A 23,283-nucleotide genomic window follows, 5' to 3' on the forward strand; every position below is an offset into this window, starting at 1 on the left:
GTTTTAGTTTTTTAAGGAACCTCCATACTGTTATCCATAATGGCTGCACCAATTTACATTTCCATCAACACCTTGAGAGAGTTTCTTTTTCTGTGAGGTTTTATATTTATATGAGTAGAAACAGGCTATGTTTGATGTTTGTTGTAGCTGTAGGGACCAGAGACTTCAATTGGCTCTAGTGTCCTTAGTTTGGCCTCCCTTACTATCTTTGGGTTTCCCTATGAGTTACTTCTTAAACAGAATCAGAGACTTACATTTCCTTAAACTGTAATCTGCTGTTATTATACAGACCCCCTTTTCATGTGGTGGTAAGATATGGAGTTAGATAAGTTCTATAATCTAATAACTACTTATTCTCTTTATGGGCCTATGTCACTTTATAAGATATTTCTCACCTTTTTACATGTGTAGGTGAGACAGGAAGGTTATAGGGGCCTGAATTTGGGTTAATGTTTTTTCTTTCAGGTAGAATAAGGCTCTGGTAAAGTATTTTCCCCTGCAGAGTAGGCCTTTTTATGAAAGATAATCCTTATGCATTTAAATGCTTAATTTCCCCTTTTTCTATCAGCAACATGTTTTCCTTGGTTCTTTACTTTGAGGACATGGTGGGTTTCTTGGAGGTATAATCCATGTAAGTGTTGAGCCCTCTCCCAAGACTACAGCCCCCATGAATTTTTTTCTCTCATGGTAATCCACACTCAGTCACTAGAAGTTTGTCAAAATTAATGTTTAAGTGTTCCTAGCAATTTATGGCTCCAGTGGTTTCTGCTCTATGCAAGCTGATTTTGACTCTGATTTTCTGTACTCATCTGTATCTCCAGATTTTGGGGGTGATAATTTCCCTGAGACTTCAATTCTCTGGTAAGCCTAGAAAAAGTCATTAATACTCAGTTTTTATCTTCTACTAAGATTGGAATGATACTTCCAAGTCATTTTCATGTTAAAGCTGAAACCAGAGGTCCAGATTAACTTTTTAAATCATTTTATTTTAAAATAAATTTCAATTTACAAAAGAATTTCAAAGATAGTACAGTGTTTACATACACACTTCACCTAGCTTCTGCTACTATTAACCTCATATTACTGTGGTATGATAATCAAAACTAAAGAATTCAAATTGGTCCAATACTACTAACTTAACTAGAAGCTATTGGATATCTCCAGTGTTTCTACTAAAATTCTTTTTCTATTTTAGTATCTAATTCAGGATTCTACATATTTATTCATAAGGTATCCTTAGCATCTTCTACTATCACTTCAAAGAATTAAGTAGACTAGGATGTCCCCTCACAACTGACATCCAGCTGTCTGGGGAAGGCATCTTCTAGCTTCTTCAGCTGAAGATACCTGTATTTGTAGCTTCAAGAGTCACAAAAAATCAACCAGAAGTTGAGAACTATGATTTGGGATCTAAACATCTGCTCAGCGAGGGACAGAACTTAGAGGAGAAGTGCAAAGTCTGTGAACATTGGGAATTTGCCTGTTTAGTTTTATAAAAGTGCTAAACTGTTTTCCTGAGCAGCTTTAGCATTTTACATTCCCATTAGTAATGTATTAATCATCCAGTTTATCCTCATCCTTGCTAGCATTGGTGTCACAACTGTTTTACGTTAGCTACTCTGACAAGCATATAGTGATATTTCATTGTGGTTTTAATTTGAATTTCCCTTAACGACTAATGATGTTGAATATCTTTGCATGTTCTTATTTGCCATCTGTATATCTCCTTCAGTAAAATGGCTGTTATTGTCTTCTTTTGTATTTTATAATTGTAATGTTAGGAGCTTTTTTCTGTTGCATTTTGAGAGTTCATTATATATTCAATACTTTCCCTTTTTTTTGAATATGTAGTTTGCAAATTTTTATTTCTCTTTGTAATATGTCTTTTCATCCTCTGCACATGGGATTTCACAGAGCAAAAGTATTTCTTTTTTGATATGGTTCAATTGTTTTTTATGGATTATACTGTTAGACATGTATGACATTTCTATATTGTTGAAATTTAAGTGAGCTTATTTTAAATAGCATATAGTTAGATTATATTTTTTAATCTACTCTACCAATCTCTCTCTTTACTTGATGTATTTAGATGATGTCCATTTAAGGTAATCATCGCTAAGTTAGGCTTAATTCTGCCAGTTTACCCTATGTTTTCTGTTTTCTTTTCCTCTTTTCTTACTCTCCTGTGGGTTACTTCAACATATTTTTTAAGATTCAATATTGATTTATTTATAATAATTTTGAGTGTTTTGGTTTGTATTCTTTTCTTGCTGGTTGTTCTAGATATTAAAATATGTATAACTTATCAGTCTGCTTGTGTTGAGGTGTTATCACTTTGAGTGAAATGTGAAACCTTACTTCCTTTATACTTTATTAATTTTTAGTTTATTTTTTAATTTTTTGGTGAAGTATTGTTGATTTGCAATATTATATTCTTTTTAGGTACACAAAAAGTGATTCAATGTTTTTGCAGTTATACTCCATTATAAATTATTATAAGATAATGGCTATAATTCTCTCTGTTATACAGTATATCCTTATGCTTATCTGTTTTATACATAGTAGATTTTATTTTTAATCCCATACCCTAATTTGTCCATCCCCCTTTCCCTCTCTCCTTTGGTAATTATAAGTTTGTTTTTCATACGTGCTAGTCTATTTCTCTTTTGCATATATATTCATTTTTATTACTTTTTGTATTCCACGTATAACTGATATCATACAGGATTTGTCTTTCTGTGTCTAACATTTCTATCCTAGAGAATATTCATTCTATTTAGCAAATGGCTGAATTTCATTCTTTTTTATGACTAATATTCTATTGTGTGTGATATATATATATGACAACATCTTTATCCATTTGTCTGTTTATGGGCATTTGAGTTGCTTCCATGTCTTGGCTATTATTGCAAACAATGCTGCAGTGAACAGAGGGGCACATATGTCTTTTCAAATTACTGTTTTTGTATTTTCCTGATATATATGCAGGAGTGTAATTGCTGGATCATATGATAGTTCTATTTTTAAACTTTTTGAGAAAACTTCATACTGTTTTCCATAGTGACTTCACCAATTAATATTCTCACCAATAATATACATAAAGGCACTTTTTTCTCCACATCCTCTATGACATGTTACTTGCAGACTTTTTGATAATAGCCATTCTGACAGGTGTGAGGTGATATTTCATTGTCATTTTGATTTACATTTCTCTAATAATTAGCAATTTTGAACATATTTTCATGTGCCCCTCTTCTTCAGAAAAATGTGTATTCATGAATCTTGCCTTTTTATTGAGTCTTTTGATAATGAGTTGTATGAGCTGTTTATATATATTTTTATAATAACTGTGTGTCACATGATTGGCAAATATTTACTCATATTCTGTAGGTTGTCTTTTTTTTTGTTGACAATTTCTTTTGATGTGCAGAAGCTCTTAAGTTTAATTAAGTCCTTTTACTTTTTCTTTTATTTCTTTTGCTTTAGGGGACAGATCTCAAAAAATATGGCTCTGATTTATGTCAAAGGGTGTGCTACCTATGTTTTTTTCTAGAATTTTAATGGTTTCAGGCCTTATGCTTAAGCCTTTAAAACATTTTGAGGGTTTTGTTTTTTGTTTTTTTGTTTATAAGTTGTGTGAGAGAATGTTCTAGTCTCATTGTTTTACATGTAGCTGTGCAGTTTTCCCAGCACAACTTGTTGAAGAGACAACCTTTTCTCCATCATATATTCTTGCCTTCTTTGTTGAAGATTAATTAACCATAGGTGTATGGGTTTATTTATGGATTTTCTCTTCTGTTCTATTGATCCAAGTGTAGTACCATACTGTTTTGATTACTCTATCTTTGTAGCACAGAATGAAGTCTGAGAGTGTTATACTTCCAGCTTTTTTTCTACTTTCTCAAGAATGTTTTGACAATTTGTGGTCTTTTGTGGTTCCATATAAATTTTTGAGTTTTTGTTCTAGTTCTATGAAAAATGTCATGAGTATTTTTTTGATAAGGATTACATTAAATTTGTAGATTGCTTTGGGTATTCTGCATTTTAACAATATAAATTCTTGCAATCCAAGAGCATCTGTATCTTTTCATTTCTTTGTATCATTTTCAATTTACTTCATCAATGTTTTATAGTTTTCAGAGTACAGGAATTTCACTTCCTTGTTTAAGTTTATTCCTAGTTCTTTTTATTGTGTAATTTTTGATGCAATTTTAAATGGAAATTTTTTAAAGCTTTTTATTTCTGATATTTCCTTTTTTTGTGTTTAGAAACATATGAGAGTTAGTCCTTTATATTAATCTGGTATACTGGAACATTGCTGAATTCATTTCTTAGTTTTAATAGTTTTTAGGTGGAGCCTTTAAGATTTTCTATATAAATTATCATGTCATCAGCAAATAGTGTCAACTTTACCTCTTACCTTCAATTTGGATACCTTTTTTTGAATACCTTTTATTTCTTTTTCTTGTCTGATTGCTGTGGTTAGAACTTCTAATACTTAAAAAAATGTGGTGAGAGTAGACATTCTTTTCTTGTTCCTGAACTTAATGGGAAGGCTTTTGACTTTTCACTGTTGAGTATGATGTTGGCTGTGAGTTTGTTGTAAATGACCTTTATTATGTTGATATATGTTCCTTCTATACCTTGCTTGATGAGAGTTTTTATCGTGAGTGGATGTTTTATTTTGTCAAATGTTCTTCCTGTGTCTATTGAGATGATCCTGTGGTTCTTGTGGTTTAGTTAATGTGGTGTATCACACTGACAGATTTGTGAATGTTGAACCATCCTTGTGACCTTGGAATAAAGCCATCTTGACCATGATATATGACCCTTTTTATATACTGGTGGATTTTGTTTGCTAAGATTGTGTTGAGGATTTTTACATCAATATTCATCAAACATATTGACCTGTAATTTTTTTTGTAAAGTTTTTGTCTGGTTTTATTTCAGGGTAATGGCGGCCTTCTAGAATAAATTTGGGAGTTTTCCATCCTCTTCAGTCTTTTGGAGCAGTTTGAGATGAATAGGTATTAGTTCTTTTTTATATTTTGTAGAGTTCCCCTGTGAAGCCATCCAGTCCTGGATTTTGTTTGCTGGGAGTTTTTTGGTTTTGTTTTTTCTTAATTACAAGTTTATCTCACTTCTAGTCATTGGCCTGTTCAAATTATATGTTTCTCCTTGATTCACTCTCAGCAGGTTCTATGTTTTTAGAGATGTGTCCATTTTTTCTAGGTTGTCTATTTTTTTTTTTTGGCATATAACTGTTCATAGTGTTCTCATGATTTTTTGTCTCTGTGGTATCAGTTGTTATTTCTCCTCTTTCATTTCTTATTTTGTTTATTTGGGTTAGCTCTCTTTTCTTCTTGGTAAACCTGGTTAAAGGTATATCAATTTTGTTTTTCTTTTTTGAAAAACAGCTTCTGGTTTCATTGATCTTTTCTGTTGTTTATTTTAATTTCTATTTTATGCATTTCTGCTCTGATCTTTATTATTTCCTTCCTCCTGCTGACTTTGGGTTTGTTTGTTCTTCTTTTACTAATTCTTTTAGGTGGTAGGTTAGGTTGCTTATTTAAGATTGTTCTTGTTCCTTGAGGAAGGCCTATATTGCTATAAAGTTCTCAATTAAAACTTCTTTTTGTTGTATCACATAGATATTGGAAAGTTGTGTTTTTTTTCCTTTTTCAGTTTTATTAGGGAGAATTGTTACAATTGGACTGCACATACACATTATATTACATGTAAATACATATATAAAGAATACTGTACTTTTTTTAGTTTACATATATGTACTAATTATTGTTTCTAAGAACAGATTAGATCTTTAGTTTTTTAAACTTACGTAGTTATCAAAGGAATAAAGCCAACTACAAAATAAGAATTAACAGAATGCAGTAAACCAATCATAAAGGACTGTCAAATGTGCTTATTCAAGAAATCAAAATAGTAATTAGCTCATTTGTGTCATTATTATTATTATTATTTTCAGATTCCTTATATAAATGATGTCATATGACATTTTTCTTTCTCTTTCTAGTCCACTTCACTTAGAGTGACAATCTTCAGGTCCATCCATATTGCTGCAAATAACATTATTTCATTCTTTTTTATCGCTGAGTAGCATTCCATTGTATATAGGTACCACATCTTCTTTACCCAGTCATCTATTGATGGACATTTTGGTTGTTTCCTTGGGAATGTTGTGTTTTTATTTTTATTTGTCTCAAGGTATTTTCAGATTCCTGACTTGATTTAATCATTTACCCATATTTTTTTTAATACTATGTCATTTAGTTTGCACATTTTTTTCTGTTCTCATTTTGCTTTGTGTAGTTGATCTCTAGTTACATACCATTGTGACTGGAAAAAAAATGTGATATATTTCTATCCTCTTAAATTTTCTGAAGCTTGCTTTCAGCTTAGTGTGTGATCTATCCTGAGGAATGTTCCATGTGCACTTAAAAAAACTGCATTCTGATGTTTTTGTATGTAATATTCTTTATATATCCATTATGTCCAACTGAGCTTGTGTCATTTAAGACCATTGTTGTTATATTGATATTCTGTCTGAAGAAGGATCTGTCCGTTGATATCAGAGGAGTGTTAAAGGCTCCTACACTTATTGTATCATTGTAAATTTCCCCCTTTATGTCTGTTAGCATTGGCTTTTATGTTTAGGTGCTCCTGTATTGGGTGTATATAGATTAATAAGCATGATAGCCTCTTCTTATGTTGATTCCTTTATCATTATTTAATGTCCTTCATTATTTCTTGTTACAGTCTTTGTTTATATATGACAAACCCACAGCTGACATCATACTTAATTGGGAAAAGCTAAAGCATTTCCTCTAGAATCAGGAATAAGACAAGGATGTCCACTCTCACAACTTTTATTCAACATAGTTTTGTAAGTCCTAACCATATCAGTCAGAGAAAAAAATAAACGGAATCCAAATTGGAAACAAAGAAGTAAAATTGTCACTGTTTGCAGATGACATGATACTATACATAGAAAACCCCAAAAATTGACCAGAAAACTACTATAACTCATCAATGAATTTGGTAAAGTTGTAGGATAGAAAATTAATATACAGAAATCGGTTGTATTTCTATACCCTAACAATGAAATAGCAGAAAAAAGAAATTAAGGAAACAATATAACTTACCACTGCACCAAAAAGAGTAAAACACCTAGAAATAAACCTACTCAAGGAAGCAAAAGACCTGTACTTTGAAAACTATAAGACACTGATGAAAGAAATTGAAGGTAACATAAACAAAATGGAAAGATATACCATATTCTTGGATTGGAAGACTCAATATTTTTAAAATGGCCATACTACCCAAGGCAATATAAAGATTCAATGCAATCCCTATCAAATTACCAACTCACAGAGTTGGAACAAGAAATGTTAAAATTTCTATGGAAACACAAAAGAGGTTGAATAACCAAAACAATCTTGAAAAAGAACAGAGCTGAAAGACTAATGCACTCTGACTTCAAACTATACTATAAAGTTACCATAATCAAAACATCATAGTACTGGCATGAAGAACAGACACATAGATCAAAGGAACAGGATATAAAGCCCAGAAATAAACCCAAACACTTATGGACAATTAATCTACAACAAAGGAGGCAAGAATATACAATGGAGAAAAGAGAGTCTCTTCAACAAGTGGTGTTGTGAAAACTGGACAGCTACCTGTAAAAGACTGAAATTAGAACATTCTCTAAGAACATATACAAATATAAACTCAAAATAGATTAAAGACTTAAATGTAAGACCAAATACTATAAAACTCTTAGAGGAAAATTTAGGCAGAACACTCTTGGGCATAAATCACAGCAATATATTTTTTCCAACTAGTTCCTGGAGTAATGGAAATAAAAGCAAAAATAAACAAATAGGATCTAATTAAACTTAAAAGCTTTTGCACATCTAAACACACCATCAACCTACAGAATGAAAGAAAATATTTGCAAACAATGCAACCAACAAGGGACTAATTCCCAAAATACACAAACAGCACATACACCTTAATATCAAGAAAACAAGCAACCCAATCAAAAAATGAGCAGAAGACCTAAATAAACATCTTTCTAAAGAAGACATCCAGATGGCCAACAAGCACATGAAAACATTCTCAACATTATTGGAGAAATGCAAATCAAATCTACAATGAGATATCACCTGACACCAGTCAGAATGACCATCATTAAAAAAGTCTATAAATGATAAATGCTGGAGAGGGTATGGAGATAAAGGGACCCTACTACACTGTTGGTTGGGAATGTAAATTGCATAGTGCAACCACTATGAAGGACAGTATTGAGGTTTCTTAAAAAACTAAAAATAAATTTACTGTAAGATCCGCAATCCGACTCTGGTGCATATATTCAGAGAAAAATATAGTTCAAAAAGGCACATGCATCCCAGTGTTCAGAGTAGCACTATTTACAACAGCCAAGACATGGAAACAACCCAAATGTCAATCAACAGATGACTGGATAAAGAAGATGAGGTCTACCTATCTATCTGTCTATCTAAGAATGCTACTCAGCCATAAAGGAGAACAAAATAATGCCATTTGCAGCAACATGGATGGACTTGGCGGTCGTCTTTCTAAGCTAAGTAAAGCAGAGAGAGAAAGGAAAATGCCATATGATATAGCTTATATGTGGAGTCTTTAAAAAAAAGGACACTAATGAACTTATCCACAAAACAGAAACAGACTCACAGACATAGAGAACAAACTTATGGTTACCAGGGTCTAAATGAGGTGGAAAGGGATAAATTGGGAATTCAGAAATTACACCCTTTAGGGAGAGATAGAAATGTCAACTATCTTAATTGTGGTAGTGGATTCATTGGTTGTATACATCTATCAAAATTCATCAAGTTGTGCATTTGAAATATGTGTAGTTTACTGTAAAGGAACCATATCATAATAAATGTGTTAAAAAAAAGTCTAGTTTTACTGAGCAAGTGTTGCTACCTTAGCTTTCTTTGCATTCCCACTTTTTCCATCATTACTTTCAGTATGTAATCTTCAGCCCTGAAGTGAGTCTCCTACAGGCAGCTTATTTAAAGGATATTGCTTTTTTATCCAATCAACACCCTACTTATTTTTACTGCAGAATTGACATTTAAATTATTTATTGATAGGTATGTACCTATTGTAATTTTATTACTTGTTTTCCAGTTGTTTTTGTTGTTCCTGTTCATTTCTTTCAACAGTTGTTGTTTGATGATTTTGTTTAGTGGTATGCTTGGGTTCTTTTCTTTTTGGTTTTGTGTATCTATTGTTAGTTTTTGATTTGTGGTTATCATGGGTTTCATATATGCTTACCCATAATTATACCTACAAGTTTTAAACTGGCAGTAATTTAAGTTCAAAGACATTCTGGAAGATCTACATTTTTACTCCCCTCCCTAAATTTTGTGGTTTTGATGATATATTTTACATCTTCATGCTTATCCCTTGACTTTTTTTATACTTATAGTTGCCTTTTATTATTTTGGTACACACACACACACACACACACACACACACACATATGTTTATTTAAGTGATCTTCAAACCTTCTTATATATCTGCCTTTCCTAGTGGGATTTTTCCCTTTCTCTAGATTCTTACTTCTTTTCCATTTAGAGAAGAACTTTCAGTATTTACTCTTTTCAGGGTGTGTTTAGTTATTCATGAATTATTTTAGTTTTTGCTGATCTGAGAGGTCTTTTTTCTCTCCTTTTATTTAAATGGCAATTTTCCTTGGTAAATTATTCTAAGTTGCAATTTCTTCCCTTTTAGCACATTGAAAATATCGTTCCACTCCCTTCTGGCTGCAAAGTTTCTGCAGAGAAATTAAATATTAGCCTTATGAGGATTCCTTTGTATATGGCTCTTTGTTTTTCCTCTTGCTGCTTTTAGAATTCTGTCTTTGACTTTTGCCATTTTAATTATGATATGTCTTGGTGTAGGTCTGTTTGGGTTTATCTTGTTGGGGACCCTCTGTGTTTCTTGTACCTGGATGTCAGTTTCCTTCTTTATGTTTGGGAACTTTTTAGTCATTATTTTGTTAAATATATTTTTGATTCCCTTCTCTTTTTCTTCCCCTTTTAAAGCCCATATACTATGAATGTTGGCACACTTAATAATATCCTAGAATTCTCATAGACTGTCTCCTTTTTTTTCCATTTGTTTTTCTTTCTGCTTTTCTGACTGGGTGATTTCCATTATTCTATATTCCAGATCATTTATGCATTCTTCAGTATCACTTAATTTTCTATTCATTCCTTCTACTGTATTTTTTCTTAATTTTAGATACTATATTTTATTAGGTATTTTTATAGTTTCTAATCCCTTGCTAAAATGGTCGTGTTTAGATCAATCATTTTCCCTGATTCAATTATCATTTTTATTGCCAATGTTTTGAATATTTTATCTGGTACATCATGTTTCTGATGCATTTTTTTCCTGGGTTTTTCTCTTATTTTTCCAATTGAGAATTTTCACTCTTCCTTTTCATTTTACTTAACTTTTCCCGCCTTTATGGATTTAGATGAAACAGTTCCCTCTTTCAGTTTTGAAGGGGTGTTCTTATGTGGGATTATCCCCCTGCAGACTGGATTTGCCCAGTGCCTTTTGTGGGTAGATTTGATGTGGATACCAGTCACATCTTTCCTCAGTGTTTGCTGGCAGCTATCACCTTGGTATGAGGTGGGGTTGGAGATGAAGAAGCTAGGGACTGCACAGGATGTGAAGTGGGACTTCCTCTCTGCTCAGTGGCAATCATTACTCTGTCAGGGGTGGGGTCTGATGCCAAGTGCTGGGTCAGAAGCCCTGAAGATTGGGTTTGAGCTGGCTCTGTTCTATTTACATGTTTATTTTTCCTTCTCCCTTCAATAGGACATTTGCCTCAAAGGAGGGGAATGCTGAAGCAAGTGGGGCTCAGGTGCCTACAGTGGTCTGATACTTTGCCTGTTTAGGCATCTTCAGCTCTGCTGAGATGCAGTCTATGGTCGCTTCTTTCCCCTGGTTGTTGCTGACCCACGTCTAGTGCTGTGCTTTGGCAATGGAGTGAGCTGTGCCAGAGAGATTTCTTGACATGGGCTAGGGCACACAGCAAGGTGGTCATGGGTAACCTGGCAGCTATGCTGCTGTCAAAAGTCTGTACTGCTTCTGGGGCAGTGCTTAAGTAAGTGCCAACGAATGGCCATCACTGCTTCACCTGGGCTCTGCCTTGGGATGCAGAGGTGATCTGGTCCAACTGTCAGTTTTTTCCCAGGTCTTCACCATCCTAGATCCAGGGCTACACTATGGGATAGAGTGAATGAGGTCAGAGTGTTCATTAGGTTCAGTCAGTGAGTAGAGTGAGGTGATTGTGGGAAACCTAGCAGCCTCTAGGGCAGATCTCACTTTGCCATGCCTAGGGGCAACCCAGCAGTAGTGTGCTCCTCATGAGTGGAGTCCAGGTTTCTCCAGCTCTCTTTCCTGTCCCAGTGGCTTTCCAACCATCCAGGGGGCTTATCTCCTACACATAGGACTGCAGGAAATATGCACCCAGTGTGTGACTCAACTTCCTTAATCCCCAGGTGGCTTTCTGCCCATGCAATCTCTTTTTTCATCTGAGTCCTTTCCTAGTGGCACAGGTACCAACCAAATTTCTTTTCTTCCCATCTTACTTGATTACGTGTGTATCTTTCTTACAGTCTTGGTTATACAGGAGTCTTTCTGCTAGTTTCCAGTTAGTTTTCAGCAAAGATTTTTCCACATGTATGTGTGTGTGTATATGTGTGTGCGTGCGTGTGTATATATATACACACACATATATATATTTGCCATGTTATTTTTATACAGTTATAATTGACATATAATATATTAGTTTTAGGTGTACAATATAGTGCTTTAATGTTTTCATACATTGTGGAATAGTCACTGACCTAAGATCAGTTGCCTTCTGTCACCAAAGATGTTACAATATTATTGACTCTATTTCCTATGTGTATATTACATCCCTGGCATGTTATTTCTTAAAAATTGATAGTCACAAAGAGAAATAGCATGTAATAGCCCAAAAATCAATGGAGACTAGATCCATGCTACTCAAATAGGCACCTGTAATTAATGCAAAGACTTCGACCCACTCTTCTAGAATAAGACAGCAGTTTAACAAGATTTGCAGGTGATTCTTTCATGCATTAAGTCTGTTATGCATTAGTCTAAAAAATTTCTGCAACTCTAAATTGGGCATAGCATAATGGAATTGTGCAGATAGTTCGTATATAAGAAAGCACTTGTTATATTTAGAAACATTATATAGATGTAATACTTTATGAAAATAATAATTGTTCTCATTTATACTAACTCAGCCATTCATATTAGCATTGTGTCCTCCATTTACATAAAAATAACACACATAGCTGAAGCTCTTGTGTTTGCAGGGTGGGTGATGGGGGGTGAGCTTCTATGTCCTGTTACCCTGATGTCTCGATTGTACCTATTTTAAAATATCATTGTCTTAAGTATAAGATGGTGTTATATTTTTTGTTTCAATCATAACAAATGATTTGAGAAACTCATGAGGGAAAGGATAGCCTATTGTACATCCCTATGTTTTTGCTCTTCCCGTTGTTTTTCTTCCATCTTTTCCCTCCAAGATTCCTTCTTTTATAAGTTCCTTTTTTGGTTAAATAACTTCCTTTAGGCCTTTATTTAAGGGTAGATATAATAGAATTATACTCTTTTTAGTTTTCCTTCATCCAAGGATTTTTAAAAATTTCTTTTTTATTCCTGAAGGATATATTTCTTGGATACAGAATACACAGTTGTCAATTCTTTTCCTTCAGTACTCGAAAACTTTTGTGCAATTTCCTTCTGACTTCCATGGTTTTTGATGAGAAAGTTAATGGCATTCAATTTGATATTTTCCTATAGGTATTGTGTCTTCTGTCTTTGGTTACTTTGAATACGTTTTACTTGTTTTCACTTTTCAAAGTTTAACTATGATATGTCAAGGCATGAGTTTCTTTCAGTTTAACCTGATTTGAGTTTGCTAGGTTTCTTGAATCTTTAGCCCTATGTCTTTTCACTAAATTTGGGGAATTTTCAACAATTATTTCTCCAAATACTCCTTAACCCTCACTGTATTTCTTTGCCTTCTTAGACTCTGATGATATGAATGCTGAATCTTTTGTTATTGTCCCAGCTTGGGGCTCTGTTCAGTATTTTATTTTTTATAACTGTATTTTTTCTGTAGTTCAGATTGCATAAATTATATTGTTCTGTCCTCAAGTTCATTGATTCTATCACCTTATTTCCACTACCCTCTTGAGCCTATCAAGTGACTTTTTAGAAAACTGCAGTTATTGTATATTTTAGTTCTATAATTTCCAATTAGTCATATTTTAACTTAATTTTTGTTGATATTTTCTATTTTTGAATTTGTTTCTTAAGAAATTGTAATTTCTTGTTGAATCCATTTGTGATGGCTGATTTAAAATGCTTGTTAATACAAATGGCCAATAGGCACATGGAAAATTGCTCAGTATCACCAACTATCAAAATGAAAATCAAAACTGCAATAAGGTATCACCTCACATCGGTCAGAATGGCCATCGTTAAAAGGCTACAAACAATAAATGCTGGAAAGGGTGTGGAGAAAAGGGAACCCTCCTACACTATTGTTGGGAATGTAGTTAAGTACAGCTTTTATGGAAAACGGTATGGAGATTCCTTAAAAAACTAAAATTAGACTCACCATATGATCCAGCAATCCAACTCCTGGGCATATATCCAGAGGGAACGCTAATTCGAAAAAATATATATATGCACCATAAGTAAAACAAAAAGACAACCTACAGAATGGGAAAAAAATTTTGCAAATGAAACCGACAAAGGCTTGATCTCCAGAATACATAAGCAGCTCATACGAATTAAAAAGAAAAAAACAAACCCAATTCAAAAATGGGAAGAAGACCTAAACAAGCAATTCTCCAAAGAAGACATACAAATGATCAATAGGCACATGAAAAAATGCTCCATATCACTAATCATCAGAGAAATGCAAATCAAAACTACAATGAGGTATCACCTCACACCAGTCAGAATGGCCATCATTCAAAAATCCACAAATGACAAATGCTGGAGAGGCTGTGGAGAAAGGGGAGCCCTCCTACACTGCTGGTGGGAATGAAGTTTGGTGCAGCCACTGTGGAAAACAGTATGGAGATTCCTCCAAAGACTAGGAATAGACTTACCATATGACCCAGGAATCCCACTCCTGGGCATATATCCAGAAGGAACCCTACTTCAAAATGACACCTGCACCCCAATATTCATAGCAGCACTATTTACAATAGCCAAGACATGGAAACAGCCTAAATGTCCATCAACAGATGACTGGATAAAGAAGAAGTGGTATATTTATACAATGGAATACTATTCAGCCATAAAAACCGACAACTTAACACCATTTGCAGCAACATGGATGCTCCTGGAGAATGTCATTCTAAGTGAAGTAAGCCAGAAAGAGAAAGAAAAATACCATATTAGATCGTTCATATGTGGAATCTAAAACAAACAAACAAAGCATAAATACAAAACAGAAATAGACTCATAGACATAGAATACAAACTTGTGGTTGCCAAGGGGGTGGGAGGTGGGAAGCGATAGACTGGGATTTCAAAATTGTAGAATAGATAAACAAGATTATACTCTATAGCACAGGGAAATATATACAAGATCTTATGGTAGCTCACAGAGAAAAAAATGTGACAATGAATATATATATGTTCATGTATAACTGAAAAATTGTGCTCTACACTGGAATTTGACACAACATTGTAAAATGATTATAAATCATTAAAAAATGTTAAGAAAAAAGGAAAAAAATAGTATGCACCCTAATGTTCATAGCAGCACTATTTACAGTAGCCAAGACATGGAAACAGCCTTAGTGTCCATCAACAGATGACTAGATAAAGAAGTGTGGTATATATGCACAATGGAACACTACCCAGCCATAAAAAGAATAAAATAATACCATTTGCAGCAACATAGATGGACATGGAGATTGTCATTCTAAGTGAAGTGAGCCAGAAAAAGATCATATGATATCACGTATATGTGGAATGTTAAAAGAAGATACAAGTGAACTTATTTACAAATCAGAAACAGACTCACAGACAGAAATCAAACTTATGGTTACCAGAAGTGGGGGAAAGGGGTGGGAAGGGACAAATTGGAAGTTTGAGATTTGCAGATACTAACTACTATATAAAAAATAGTTCAACAACAAGTTTATACTGTATAGCACAGGGAACTGTATTCAATATCTTGTGGTAACCTATGATGAAAAAATATATGAAAAGGAACATGTGTATGCATATGTATGATTGAAACATTATGCTGTACACCAGAAATTGAACAACGTTGTAAACTGACCCTACTTCAATTAAAAAAAAATAAACTACAATAGAAAATAAAATAAAATAAATCCTTGTAAAGTCATTCCAAAATCTGGTCCTCTCAGATCAGTTGGTGTCAGTTGATTTTCTTTTGTCATTCAAGTTACATTTTTCCTTCTTCTTGTTATAATGGATAATTTTTTAATGTGTTCTGGACATTTTGATCATTATATTAGGAGACTTCGGGTCTTATATAAATCTTTTATTTTAGCAAGCAGTCACCCTGTTCAGGTATAGCATACAAGAACTGGCCTACTTTTGTGGGGTGAGGTCCAAAGACATTCTAATTTTCTGAGCCTTTTTGGTAGTATTTTGGTCTGCTTGGTTAATCTTATATAACTGTGGGTCTCTCACTGGTCTCTGCTGATGCTGCTTGATGGAGTAGGGGAGCTTCCACAAAGCTTGTGCTTGTAGGTGTGGAAAAGGGGTCTCCTTCCCTTGGGAACAAAGCATTCCTTCCAGCCTGGATATTTACTGTAGTGGGTACCTACAGCCTTTGGGGGATAGTTTTTTTTGAGTTAGGGCCACATTTTTGGTATTCTCCTATGCAAATGATCCCCCTCACCCAGCAGTGGTGTCTGTGGGTACAACAGAGGATTCAGGTCTGACAGGGAAAGAGAGTGTTTCCCTGGTGGAGGTTGCTTTTTGTGCCATTATACCCTGTGTCCTTGCCCCTAGTTGTGCTGTGTCTCTGGGTGGGGGAGGGGAATGTCAGGACTTGCATCAAAGGAGAACACTTCCTGAGTTTGCATTTACTGTCATAGAATCAACCCAGCTGGTGCCCAAAGTGTGCAGATGCTATTTGTTTTTTTGAAGGAGAGGGTTATCTCAGGCCCAGCAGGGAGAAATTTCCTTATTGTTAGCAGGACTTCCAATTGATTCCCCTTGCCTGGTGTGTTAGGCAAGAATCCTTTTAGATCTGAGGGAGGGATAAACATACCTTGGCCACCTTCTGTTGCTATGTTTAGGGTAGAGAAATACCAGGTTTGGATCACTTTCTTCTGTTGGGTGGGAGTAGTAAGATACCCTGCTGATGTGTTTTCCTCCAGTCCTGGAGTCACACACCAGTTCTATTTCCTTTTCCCACCTTTTAGCATTTTCACTTCATTGTGTCTTGAGATATTTCCAGTATTTATAGTAGTACTTAGTGGGAAAGAGGAGGGATAGACAAGCTTATGCCATCATCTTGTCTGGATCAGATGTCTCAATTCTGTTGCTTTTGTCAGTTATGTAGAGCTGAGTGTCTACTATCACAATCTCATACAGAACTGTTCCATCATCCTAAAAATCCTCTTGTGTTATACCTTTAAAGTCAAACTCTCCTTGCACTCCTAACCTCTGACAACCACTAGTCTGTTTTTCATTCCTATAACTTTACCTTTTCTAGAATCTCATATAAAAGAATCTTTCAATAAGTAGTCTTTTGGATCTGGTGTTTTTCACTTAGCAAACTGCATTTAATATTCACTAAATTTTGGATTGTATTTCATTATATGGATGTACCACAATGTGTTTTTCTATTTCAGATTAACTGTATTATTGTTGGGATTTTATGGTCATTTCTTAGGAATGACATATTGTCAGGGTCAAATAGGGGAATTGGAAGCTAGGTCTCCTAGCTCTTAAGTATTAATATTGATGTTTTCTGAAGCTCATCATCTGGAGATCCTTCCACTTGTTAATTACTTCATTAAACAAATATTTATTGACCAATATATGCCACAGTTATGTATTTATTAAGGCTTCACCAAGTTGTGGTATTAAATATGGGCACATGAAGAATATGGGGAATATTGTAAATTCTACTGGTTCTTGTCCCCACACAACATATTACAGACCCCAACTCTTGGCAATCTATCCTGTAAATATTTTCAGGGCTCTCACATGTTTCACATGTATTTATGTCCACTTTTCCTTTCACCACTTCTGTTCTGCCTAGTCCTGCAGCCTTTCCTGTGCAATACCACTGGAGCCCTCATTATGCCAGAGGTAATAGAAGGCCTATACCAAAGAAGAGGAAAGTGCTTTTCTTCCTCTTGTTCTATGTCTTATCACAGATATCCCTAGCCAACACTACTGAGCCCTTAATCATTCCGTTTTCAGCAAAAGAACTCTTTCACAAGCTCTGCAAACCTGCCACCTTCTTCCTTCAGACTGAATTTGATTTGAGGAGGCTCCTTGACATAAGCCTCTGGCAGGATTGCTCACCAGTTTACTAAACATGCTACATCTGTCTGAATTCCAATTTAGGTTCAAACTGGAAACTTCATAATCTTTCCTTCTCCCTCCTTCTCATCCCAAATTAAGCAACTAATACCTAAATGAAAATATCAGCTACTCTGAGCCTCATGAGTTCAAATAGCTAGCACATTGCACTGTATTTTGATATCCTTATAGATCAGTGGTTCTTAACGGGGGCAATTTTGACCACCAGGGCACATTTGGTAATGCCTAGAGACATTTTGGTTGTCATTCTGGGGGAGGGAGTGCTACTAGCACCTAGTGAGTGTAGAGCTGCTAAACATCCTACAATACACAAGAGAACTCTCTTACTGCTCATACACAACAAAGAATTATATGGCCCAAAATGTTGATAGTGCTGAGGCTGAGAAATCTTATTTTGGAGTAGGGCCAGGATCAAGATAAGTCTAACACCCACTTACCCATACACTCCATGATCTTTGGAATTATTTAGAAAAACTACAGTTGAGCTACAATTTCTGGAAATATATATGCTAATAATAGTATCTACAGATTACAGAGCACTTTTTATATGTCAGGCATAAAATATTTATTGAGGGTACACCATATGCTAGGCACTATTCTATGCTAGAGGTGGGCAAATGTTTTCTGTAAAGGGCTAGATAGTACAGATTTTAGACTTTGTGGGCCATGCCTTACATAGAGTATCACATTTAATCCTCACATTAACTCTATGAGGGAGTTTCTGTTATTAACCCCATTTTAAATTTGAATAAAAAGAAGTTTCTAGAGTTGTAATGTAGGGTTCTGCCCTAAAATGGAGGTCAGTCAATGCTCATTCACTGGAAAAGGTCCTAAACTAGATGTTACATTACAGAAGCAAATGAGCACCAGCCTTTTGCTGAAGGAAGTGTGACCAATAATGGGTTGCCCATTGCAGTTAGAACATCATCCTAAGTCATACTAAGGCCTACCAGGCACTACATGATATGATCCCTGATCACTGCAGGATATTGCCCTAGTTTCTAATACCAGTATATGAGAAGTTTAGACTTTATGGTCTCCTGCTCTAAGATATTAATATTGTAAGTCTTTTCATCTGCTTAGATCAAGTGTCCTCTGTCATGTTTTGTAAGTCATCTTGGGAAAGGGACTTCAGAATTAATTTGGTACAGAGCTTACACACAGCTAGTTCTAAGTTACAGAGCTTTTGATGATAACATTAGCCATGTAGCAAGTGAGTTGATACCAAGCAATGAGATAATTAAGGAGGACATGGGAGGCAACGAGATGACTAGTGGGAATTTACTGACTAGAATTTGGTTGGGACATATATGGGGTGGCTTCTTTTGGGCCTTTATAAGTCATGTGGAGTTTCTTTCTATATGTCTGGCTGGAGGTTCAATCCTCTTAAAAAGAGAAAAATGGCCATAGGTAAGTTTCTATCTTGATATCAATGGTAATTAGGTACTCTCAGATGCTCACAGTTCCATGGAATAAAGTCCTGTTGCTTTACACAATCTCTCATGGGATAAAATTATTCTTGCAACATACTGTGCCAGAGAGAATAACAGTGCATTACAATGGTTTTTATATATATCAGCATTTCCTTGCTGGAACAAACACCATAGCTCAGACAGGTAAATGTAAAGTCCTAGGCAGCTGCATTTCCCTGGAATAGTTATAGCAGTTAATTTCTCTTTTTTTTTTCATTAAATAAGTCACCCCTTCAAATTCATTCACTCTCTTCTTGTTCTGAGTTCTTCAGAGCAGTATCCCTTCAGTGTCTCACATTGTGTTTCACACAAATAACAGTCCTTTTTTAAGGAGGAAGGCCCTAGAATCCTGTCCCTGTGGAATGAATATGAAGTGAAATTCACATTGGGTTCTTTAATAGGCTTTGGCTCCAGTAAACAAATATTAATGAATATGGAACACCAGTCTTCTGACTTATGAAACATCACTAGAAGAACACTTGAAAAAAAACGTATCTTTTAAAATGCCATTGGGACTTCCCATTTTATAGAGACGAGAATAGACTCATTGAGGCCTCTTGACTACTGGACCAGTAACTTTTCTGTGACCCATGTGCTGCCACTAATGCCAATATGAGCTACAAGAAAATAAACAAAGCCTATTAGGACTCAGACTGAAAGTTTGGCCTGTTAAATGGACCCCAACTGCCTCTTATTAGATCTGCCACTGGCCAAGCAGAGGATACCTGGGGGAGAGAGGTAGACTATGGAAAAGAGGGACACCTTCTAATATAGGGACTCTGCTGACCTCCAGCATGGTGTGGGAGGAAGTAAGGTAACCTCATGCAGGTCACAGGAGAAGTAACAAAGGTGGAATTTGAACTCTGGCCCCTCTGACTTAAAGACTTCATCTCTTTCTACTTACACCAACTTTCCAACAGCCACTTCTTGCCCTTTAAAAGGTTGGTTTTAGTTCTCAGAAGTTGGACAAACAAGTATCCTAGGATCAAGGAATGTCAGAGCTGGAAGGGGCCTTTAGGATGGCCTAGTTTCATACTTTCTCAACCTCATCACCTCTAAGAATGCTTTAGATTTAGTTTTTCTCTAATTTTTGAGACAATTTGTCTTTTTAATGAATAACACTTATTAAGCAATAATTAACTTGTGTTATTTTAATTAATTAAATAAATATATGGGTTGCACAGAGGAATGTGTAGTCCTATGAGATAAGCACAGCTATCACTATGAGCTGTCATTAGATTTTTCAGAAATATACCTTGAAAATTTCTTTAGTACCAACATGGCTGTCATGAAAGACTCATGGATTACATCTTTTTCCTTATTTTGCAGATGGAAAAACTGAGGCTCAGAAAGGTCATGTGACTTGCTTGGCCTCACACACCTACTTAGTGGTCATGCAGGCACCAGACCCAGATTTTCTGTATCCCAATTCAGACCATCTCTTCCTATGCCAGGCTGCTTCTCTCCACAAGAAATTTGCTCTTAGTTTGTTTCTGTCTTGATAATTCTGTATTTTCAGAGCTCCACCATTTCCTCTGATGGCAGGTATTTCCCTTTAGGAAGTTTTTTCACAATGTAAATTTATTTGGTTTTGTCCCTTGAGAAGAATTAGAAAAAGGTCTTTATCTTACTTATTATTTTGCTGCTGTTAAGTGGGCTAATGTGATGGAAGGCAAGGATAGTGAAAGGTGTCCTATTGGAGCTGGTGGGTCAGTCAAAAGCATTGAATTTCCTACCCCATTTTATGGGTAGAGCTCAGAATTAAGGACTGCAAAGAATCCAAAGAGAAAAAGCAAACACAGGACCTGCCTTTGAAGAACTTTTAGTTGAGGAATTAGTATCTCCACCTGAAATTATTTAGGATTAGTTACAAATAATCTAATGAGAAAATTGGTGTAGCAATGTGTGGTGCTGTCTAGGATGATAGTTGATATAGAGGTACATGTTCAAAAAATGTGTGTTCTTTTCTAAATTGAAGTAATTTTACTAATTAACCAATGAACAAATATTTATTAGGGTCTGACCACGTGGTAGGCACAATTTTAGGTCAGGGGTGGGCAAATGTTTTCTACAAAGGGCTAGATATTACATATTTTAGACTTTGTGGGCTATACATCTCTGTTTGAAACTATTCAATTCTATCCTGTAGTGTGAAAGCAGCCATAAACAACATATAAATGAATGCACATGCCTGGGTTTCAATAAAAGTTTATTCCCCAAAACATGGTGGGCCACATTTGACCTTCAGCCTCTGTTCTGGATGCTGCAGATACAGCAATATCCTAGTAATAAGGTTTCCATTTGCAAGGCACTTACAGTTTAGCAAAGAGAAAGTCATTATTACGAGATATTGGTCTTATCTGAGAAAAAGCATCTGGTGCTATGAAAACAAAGAATGAGGAGATTTAACTTAGTCTATGGAGTTAAAGGGTGTTTCCTTGAAGAGGTGACATTTAAGCTGATGTCTGAAATATAACTGAATTTTCTAACTAAAAAGGGGTAGGAAGAATAAAAAGTACTATTTTCAACACATAATATGAAAAATGCATACTATTAACACAACTCATTATTGTTGATGTTGATGTCCTGGATGAAGCAGTGTTTTTCAGGTTTGAATTTAATTTTTTAAAAGTGCAAAGAATAGCCAGAATTCTGGCTTGAACATTTGGAAGATAGATATTTCATTTACTGAACCAGGAGCATTACAGATAACACAGATTTCTTTATTTTCCAGTGGTGAAGGATTATAAAAGTTTGATTTTAATCATGTTGAGTTTGGGTGACTGTAGAACACCCAGTCGTGATGTTAAGTAGGCAAGTAGATATTCCAGTTTAGGACTCAAGAGAAGGTCTGAGCTTGAGGAATAAATTGCAGAGGAGTCAGCATGTAAAGGCCATGGCCATAGATGAGGTTACCAGGAGAATATGTAGAGTCAGAAAAGAAAAAAAGTTCATTATAAATGTTAGTAAAAGAGGAGACATCAGTACTGGACACTGGCAGGAGTAGCCAGAAAGGAAAGAGTGAGACACAGAATATGGTGTCAGAGGATCCAGTGGAAGGAAATGTTGCAAGGCAAAGTGTTCATATCATACCAGAATTAGCAAAATAAAGCTTGAAAAGTCTGCACTCATTCATCTCACACATTCAACATGTGTTTTTTTGGTACCTACTTTGTTCCAGGTGCTGTTCTAGGTACTGAGAAAGCATTGATGAACAAGATGGGCAAAATTCATGGACTAGACTGAGAAGGAAGTAAATTTCCATCTTAGTAAAAGTAGTTTCAATGGAATGCTGTGGGTTGATGCCAACCCAGAGTGGGTTGAAAAATTAGCTGGGAGTGAGAAAACAGAGATTAAAAAGCACAGAGCACTCCTTCAAGAAGTTTAATTTGTAGACAAGGGGAGAGAGGGCAGTAGCTGGAGTTGGGAAATGGGATGCAGAGATTTTAAAAGGTGAAACAAACTTGAACATGTTTCAAATCTTATTGGTAGGAGTTTATAATGAGAAAGTTTGAAAATGTCTAAGAGAAAAAAATAATCACTAGAGTGAAACTTTTGAAAAAACTGAAATGATGAAGTCTAGAACACAAATGGAAAGCTTAGCCTCAGGTATCAAGGTTTCTGGGAAAGTTATAAGCTTCCTGAGAGCAGGCACTTGGCCTCAATGTCTTTGTATCTACAGTATCTGACACGGTATCTAGACTTTACAAATTTTGCTATAAATGAGTAAAAGTAAGAAAGGAAAGAAGTATAGGAGGAAGAAAGGAAGAGAGAAATGAAGAAAGTAAGAAAAAAGGAAGGAAGGAAAATTCTGCATTTTGCTTTAGAAGAATCTGATTACGATGTTATGGAAAAGATTCTTGTGTTAAGTGGGAAGTTGCAAGGTAGCTATAAGTGCTCTTCCTGTGCTTAGAACACTCAAGTGTTAAGACCCACCACCTGCTGAGAATTCCTCAGCCTGAACTGGATGTCTAAGCTTTATCGGTAAGGGATAGAAGTGTGGTTTCTAAAGGTATTGAAGAAACCTAAGTGAATGATGCAATAGATTAATAGATAAAGAAGATGTGGTGCATATATACAATGAAATATTACTCAACCATAAAAAAGAATTAAATAAT

This window comes from Camelus dromedarius, chromosome X (genome assembly GCF_036321535.1).
Source record: "Camelus dromedarius isolate mCamDro1 chromosome X, mCamDro1.pat, whole genome shotgun sequence".
In the NCBI taxonomy this organism is placed as follows: Eukaryota; Metazoa; Chordata; class Mammalia; order Artiodactyla; family Camelidae; genus Camelus; species Camelus dromedarius.